This window comes from Poecilia formosa, unplaced genomic scaffold (genome assembly GCF_000485575.1).
Source record: "Poecilia formosa unplaced genomic scaffold, Poecilia_formosa-5.1.2 Scaffold1078, whole genome shotgun sequence".
Classification (NCBI taxonomy): domain Eukaryota; kingdom Metazoa; phylum Chordata; class Actinopteri; order Cyprinodontiformes; family Poeciliidae; genus Poecilia; species Poecilia formosa.
The window spans coordinates 22193-29753 of record NW_006801017.1 but is presented as its reverse complement, the minus strand read 5'-3'; the positions used below and the strand labels follow the sequence as shown (position 1 = coordinate 29753).

The 7561-nt window shown below is 39.1% G+C and overlaps 1 long non-coding RNA gene across 1 annotated transcript in view; it reads left to right on the top strand.

Moving 5' to 3' along the window:
• Positions 1 to 672: 672 nt before the first annotated feature.
• LOC107835147 (uncharacterized) overlaps positions 673 to 7561 on the top strand; it is a 10614-nt gene continuing 3725 nt past the window's right edge. Inside the window, exons 1-2 of the long non-coding RNA XR_001660975.1 lie at positions 673 to 755; positions 4850 to 4853. This is a non-coding gene — a long non-coding RNA (uncharacterized LOC107835147). The remainder of the gene's footprint in view (positions 756 to 4849; positions 4854 to 7561) is intronic.

The window sequence follows — 7561 nt, the reverse complement described above, 5'->3', positions numbered from 1 at the left end:
TTTAAGAGTGTCAGAGGAAAGGGGCCTGAATCCAAAAGCATGGCTTCCGTTTTTCAATTTTTGTGTTGTAGAAAAAGACATGAATCATTTTCCTTCCAATCCACAATTGCGCTGTTCTTTGTGTTGGTTTTTCACATAAAATCTCAATCAAATACATTAAAAGCAATCATAGTAATGGGTCACAATGTAAATAAGTTTAAACACAATATTTTTGCAAAGCAGTTTGGTTTGAAATCGTTTAAAACACATAGTTTAGCCTTTGTGACCTTGTTTTATTTTCACTGATCTCTGAAACAAAAGAAACGCTGTTAATTTCAGAGGTAACATCCAAGGAGGATGACATGGCCATTTCTCCATGAACAGTATGGGGTTTTTGTTTTGTTTTTTTGGTGCCTTCAGATACCAGATATTCTGCTCTGAATTTTCTGGATGTTTGTATGTTTGCACCGCCCTCTCCTGGAGAAAAACGGATTGTGTTCAATTCAAGTCTAAGCACTGGGTGCCACATTTTCTAGTGCCAAAAGCCTTATATCAAGAAACAAATTGAAAACCTGTCTATTGAGACGATCAAAGAGGTAAATAATTCATACTTAAGTGTGAAGTAAAACTTAGTTTTTCTGCTGCTTAGATATTTTTATGCTTCACATTAATCTTCACTCATGGCTGTTTTTTGTCTACAGTTTTTAAAAACAACCAGTGATTCTTCCCTCAGAAATGACTTCCTTTCTGCTCAGAGAGCCTGTTTGCCGTCTCCAGTCCCCGAGGCTCTTTGCTCATTTACACTGTGTCAGACCAACACTCATTAACGCACACTGCCTCTGTATGATTCTGCAACGCTGCAAACCCAAAATGCTTTTTAAAAAAATAGCTCTTTTACCATCATAAAATATCACAATGATGCATTAATTGAATATCCACTAATTCATTTTGCATGATTTTTTATTTAGTAACACTTTGCAGATATGGAGAGCCATTTCAGCCAAAATTAAACAAATAAATGGGTGAAATAAACAAATGAGTAAAAATCAATAAATGAAAAAATGGGCACCCATCCGGGCCGGGGGGCAGTTGCCTCCCCTATAGCTCCGCGCCTGGTTAGCTTACTGTGCAAAGTCTGGGCAACCGGAGAACTCCTGGACGGAGAGCAGCGGTGCATGTCTGAAAGACGGATCTCCAAAGCTTGCCACCCATTCTCTCAGCTCAACAAAAACAACTCTCTTCGATGCTTCATAGAGTTGCCTCTGGATATTGCAGTTCACTTACGATGTACAGTAAAGTCTGCTCCTTATAGTTGGATCACAGCTGGTAGCTACGAAGGTGTTCCGAACCTTCAATCGTAAGCCAACTTCAGCGGCCGCTTCGTCCAAACTATAAAAACTCCCGATGATGAAGCTCTGAGTCCATGAGAGCCGCCAGCTTAAACACGGTCTGCCTGAGTGGCCACATGAAAAATAAAGTCAGGAGTAATAACACTATTTTCTAATGAAGTTAATGAGCTTCAGCTTATTGATAACCCGTTAGTAGGACAGTGTGACGCTAATAAACCAATTGGGGAAGTTGTAGCCTGATGACGTGCCTTTCCTCATTCGCATTTATTCTTTTCCCCCCTTTTCCCAAGTTTTGAGGGGAAAATAGAATGTGATTAAGAAAATACCAAATAAGGGAAATTGGAAAATGGGAAAATTAAAATTTTTTCAAACAAATGTTAAATGAAAAATAGATAAGAAAAATGGGTAAATAAAAAAGGGATACATGAGAAATTGATTAATAAAACTGGAAAATAGAAAATTGGGTTAATGAAAAGGGAAATTGAAAAGTGATTAAATTAAAAAAAATAGATTAACGAAAAATGGGTAAATAGATAAAGGGATAAATGAAAAATGGACAAATGAAAATAGATAAATTAAAAATAGATAAAAGAAAAAGGGAAATTAAAAAATTAATATGAAAATAAATAAAAATTGGGTTCATGAAAAAGGGAAATTGAGAAATGGTTAAATGAAAAATAGAATAATGAAAAATGGGTAGATGATAAAGGGATAAATGAAAAACAGATGCATGAAAAATAAAAAATGGGTTAATGAAAAAGGGAAATTGAAAAGTGGTTAAATGAAAAATAGATTAATGAAAAATGACATATATACACCCTTCTGTCAAATTTTAATTGGAGTTTAATGGATTAATTGATATTACCCCCCGAAACATATGTCACATATATCATCATATGGGAACTTTGTGACTTCACTACCTCCCTCTTTGACCATTTGCTCACCATTAACTCCTCCCGAACTCAAAGCCCACAGATAGCCGGAATAATTTACGTGTGATTAGTGAATAAATAAATATGCTATATTCTAAACCACATTGAATTAGATTAGGAATGTTGTAACTACCTCTGGTTTTAAACAGATTGTCTTCTTGATACACAGTGTTTCAATTAAAAAAATACAAGAGACACAGCCTGTGTGTTTCTTGTTCCATAAGAGACACACAGGCTGACAGAGAAACCATAGAGGAGGAGGCTGGGGAGAGTCTTGCTGCATGTGTGTGTGTACCTTTCTTCAAGCATGAGAAACCCACAGGATACATCTGACAATCTTTCAGACAATAGCTTACGGCAGGGGTGTCAAACTCCAGTCCTCAAGGGCCGCTGTCCTGCAGTGTTTAGATGTGCCACAGGTAAAAAACAGTGGAATGAAATGGCTTAATTACCTCCTCCCTGTGTAGATCGGTTCTCCTGAGCCTTGCTAATGACCTAATTATTCTTTTCAGGTGTGGTGCAGCAGAGGCACATCTAAAAGTTGCAGGACAGCGGCCCTTGAGGACTGGAGTTTGACACCCCTGGCTTACGGTGTGTTATTTGGTGTTGGACTACAGATAAGTGCTGGATCATACTCTTTAACAGGACATAATATAACCTATAGCTAGGCAAGAGGGGCTGACCTCTGACCCTGCAGCCGGTGATACCTGCCTCAGGCAATCCTTCTGAAGGAAAAAAAAAAAAAAACCCAGCAGATTCACTGCCACATGATCATCTTTAAAATGATGCATCAGCTTGGCAAGATCGCAACTACACAGAACTTCTCCCATCTCCGGTACACAACAGGAGTAGTAAACTTAATTTTGCTTCATCTTTAAACCAGCATTATTCTGAAATATGTCCGGTTTTCCAGGCAAGCCGTCATGTTGGCATCTAACTTTCTAACCCACATTCAGATCAACTCCAGAGACCGAGAATGATTTAAGTGATTACAACAAAATGGGAAAGAAACACAGGTAAACAGTCCGGGTGCGTTTGGACTGGAACTCAAGTCAGCTATGGGAGAAACAGACGGTAAGTTGAGGTCGTCGGAATTTGGAGATGGTGCTGGTGGTGAGCTTACCTCCAATCTGGAGGAAAAGGACTGGTGGAAACCCTGTGGAATCCAGAGTTTGTTTGAGGTGCGGAGGATTGCGGGCTGCGGCAGCGTTGGAGGACAGATAGGTAAGTCTTGTCTTGAACTGTTCTGCTTGGAGGGAGACTGCCGATCTGTACATCCAGAAAGGTCTTTGGCAGAATATGCTTTCACCAGCAGGTCACAGGACACCCAGAACAGCACGAGGAAGAAATGACGGCAGAACTGACAACACAGGGAAACAGGCAACTCGATCCAACAAAGAACACAGACAACAGGTGGGACTAAATACACACGGGGTAATCAAGGGAACGAGACACACCTGGGAACAATCAAGGGCTAACAGGACAATACAGAGACTCAGGGAAACAGGACTAAACAGAAAATCTCAAAACAATAATACAGAAAAACACGGATCATGACACAAGCAGGTTAATTTTGACGGGTCTACAACTTTCGGTTCTCAGGATCTCTTCACGTTTTTTGACCGTAAGTAAAGAAAAATACTAAAAATCTCTCTCAATTTACATATATGTATAGATATGCATCATGTTTAATAATGATGTTTGTTTGTTTAGGTGCATACTCTGAGGATGCAGATAATTTCTCAGAATCCGAGATTATAAGTGGTAAGTCTGTGTTTTTGTCATACCTTTTCTCTGTAACCCTAATTCTAAAATAATTTAATCCTATAAAAAAAGAAAAACTTAAATATATGCCTATCATTGTTACAGATCTTAATTAGAATCAGAAGACACACCAGCCCCAAACAGAACCAGAGTTCATACATGGTAATTTTAGTACCTTTTTTTACTTGTCTGTAACCAGAGTTCTAAAAGTGAAAAAATAAATATTAATAAACATTTACTACGTATCTATTTTCTTATAGATAACCAGGAAAACTGCAGGAGGAATCGTTTATGAAGCTTTTCAAAATCCAGAATCTCAATCAGATTATTCCCAACAAATTGTTAATGCCATTCAGATTCTGCAAACATCTACTTCAGTATTGAATACTGGGGATCATAATGATGGCCTTTCACAGACCCGTGCTTTTAGCCCTCCAAGATCGCCTATTTTAAACCAATCTGAAGTCTCAGAATATTTCAGACAAATTAAGGATGCACTTCACGGTTTAAATAATTGTGTTTCTCCACAAAACTCACCCGCCGCCTCGTGTGCTGGTTCATTTAGGTTGGACGAAGCTTTTCAAAATACAGAATCACACCCCGGGTTATCAACTGCAGCAGTATCTGCAGCAGTTGATCAAGCACAGCAGCAAGGAGGTAGTCTAAACCAAAATCAGAGGGTTGAACGCCAATGTTTCAATAACATTGAAATAAGGAGACCATTATCAATCCCACCTCCAACTCATGCTGTACCTGACATTGCTCGATTTTACACCGCAGTTATGAATGTTTTAATTGATCTGGCTGACGCTGCGGGATCAATAGCTGTGTAGTGGTATAGAAATATACATAATTCCCCACAAATAGTTTCCAGGTGAGAAGTTCCGGTTCTTGAAGTGGGCGTGGTGTATATAAGGGAGCTGCGGCGTTCATTCAGGCATGTGTCGTCTTTGCTCTCCCACTGTGTGGCTTGCGTCTGGTGGACTCTGGCAGCAGAAAGCAACAAATCGCTGGCTGGTGCATGTTGCGCTGACGTTTTGGTGGTAGGTGTTCTCTCTCCCTGCACTTTAGTTGATCTTGGTCAGAAAATCTAAACTGAAGTGTGATCGTAGGTAAAACGCCACTGCGCTGCGTTCCTTTTCTTCCTCGGTCTGCGAGTGTGTGCATGTTTTGTGGATCAGCAGGTAAGAAATTAACACTCATCTAACCTCCAGTTTCTTGTTTTATTTAAAATGGTGACATTTTTTTATAGGTTCCCCACAGTTGAACCATTGCTCAGTCCAACTTGAAAACAATTGTGCAGAAATCTGGGAGATTTACGTAGCCGGCGCAGAACGAAGCCAAACAGATCCGGGAAACGAACAGCAATGGCGGCGTTATCCGCCGCCACAGTGCGGTGTTTGGGGTGTGGCATCGGCGCGCCCATTTCATCTCCCTCTGTGGCAGAGCCACGCCTGGTCTTAATGTTTTTAACTTGTATTGTCTGATTTTTATTCTACTTTTGTTCACAGCCCTTTTGTCTATTTAGTCGGGCTGATATTGTTATATTGGTTAACTGTTTTTTGTTTGCAGTTGCTGAGGTCCGGTGTTGGTGTGGTGACGGTGTCTTCCTCGTCTGTGTGCTGTGATTCTGGAGTTTGGGTTGTTTCACTGCGTCTGGTGTTAAAGGTTTTTTTTTTTATTTGTTTTTTATTTTTATTTGCTGTGTTTGAAGGTCGTCCCCATAGCGCCCCCTCCGGCCGGTAACCTCAGCTGCTGCAGCTCTTCTAATTTCTTTGATTTCTTTAGTTTAATTTTTTAAAAGAAACTGGTTTTCAAAAGAACTTAATCATTTTTTTTATAATTTTGAAACGGTCTCAGATGTTTTAATCTATGCATAACTGAACCGGTGTGCTTTAAATTCTTGTTCTCAGGTAAATATGAGGTGAAGTACTTTCACTTTCTCAGTCCTGAAACCTGCGTGGTGCAGTGGAGTTACAGCAAATGCTGCATCACTCCTCCCAACAAGGTAAATAATGTTTTCATCGCATCATTTACTACAGCTTACACTCGTTTAAAACTTTTCAGCTGTCTGGAGCGAGTGCAGGAAACATTCTCCACATAGACACAGACAGTTTGATCTATGTGGTGAAAGATGGTGAGGATCCTCTAGAACTTGGAAATTACCTTGGAGATTTAACCGATGAGCTGGGGGTGACGCAATTCAACAATTTGTGGCAGCGGGACCCAAAAGCTATGCTTATCAAACAAAACAGAAAATAGTGATCCGAGTGAAGGGGATTACTTAAACGCACGAGTGCAGTGAGGGTTCATTTTGACAGCATCAGAGAGTTGGTGGGAGGGTAATTAAATGGTTCCTGAGACGGTGTTATTGAGATACCTCAGCACACCATCAAACGTGATAAAAAGGGGTTCTTAAAAAAATGCGACATTTCTGAAAAGGTTTCAGGTTGTGAATGACAAAACGAGGCTTTTTTTTCAGATGGTTCAACTCTACCTTTTGGTTATTAGAGTTTAAAGAAAAAAAAAGTCTTGTTCAGGAGATTTATTTTTATCCTAGATTCAAATCGCCTTTCTCATGTATGATTGTAGGAGCGAGTGGTTGTGGAAAATCATACTTTGTAGGAAAAATGTTGCAAAATATTGATCATGTCATGAATGCTGTACCTGCCAATATTATCTGGATTTTTACTTATTTTCAACCATTGTATCGTGAATTGCAAAAACTGAATAAAAATATAAAATTTATGGAACTGCCTGATTCTTTCTAGAATGAAGATTTGTTTCCACCGAATCAGTCACCTGGTCATTTTGGACGATGTCATTTTCCAGGCTTCTAACCACTGAAGATTCTAGATTATAATATTTCTTAAAGAAACTCTTTGGCTCGATCCCAGGTTCTCCCGGCGGGCCATGTGTAGCCACACAAAAATGAGTGCAGACGTCACAGAATTGCAGTTTAATCCAATAGAAGACGACGCATAAAATTACAACAGACATGCATTCATTTACCTGACATAAATGGAAATAAGAAGGAAAGAAAAGCAAAGACGTCTTTCGAGAATTGCAAGAGCAAATCTAATTTGTTACTTCTGTGTAGAAAGTTTTATAGTGAAGGAGTATTCTCTTTATCGTCACCTTCTTAAAATAATTGCCTAAGTCATTTTTTTTCAAAAATGATTTTTTTGCCTAAATCATCTCTTCATGATGCTGGCCACCTCTGGTAAAATTGCCTACATCCTCAATTAAACAGATCATGCCATTCTACCCCTTTTGTATAATTGCCTATGTCAAGAGTGTGACTTAGGCAGTTTTATTTTTGCTTAAGTCACCAGACAAATTGACTTAGGCAATTTTAGAAGTTTTTCAAAATGGCGGATGATTCTAGGAGACGGAAATTCTACACAGCTGCTGAAGCTATTTCCAAGATTCAGGACTCTTCCCATGTTGGTAAGTGAAGATGTTTACTATAATATACACTAGGCTATCAAAATTGCATAAAATGTGATCTTTTGTGAAAATTTTAGTTTAGGAAGC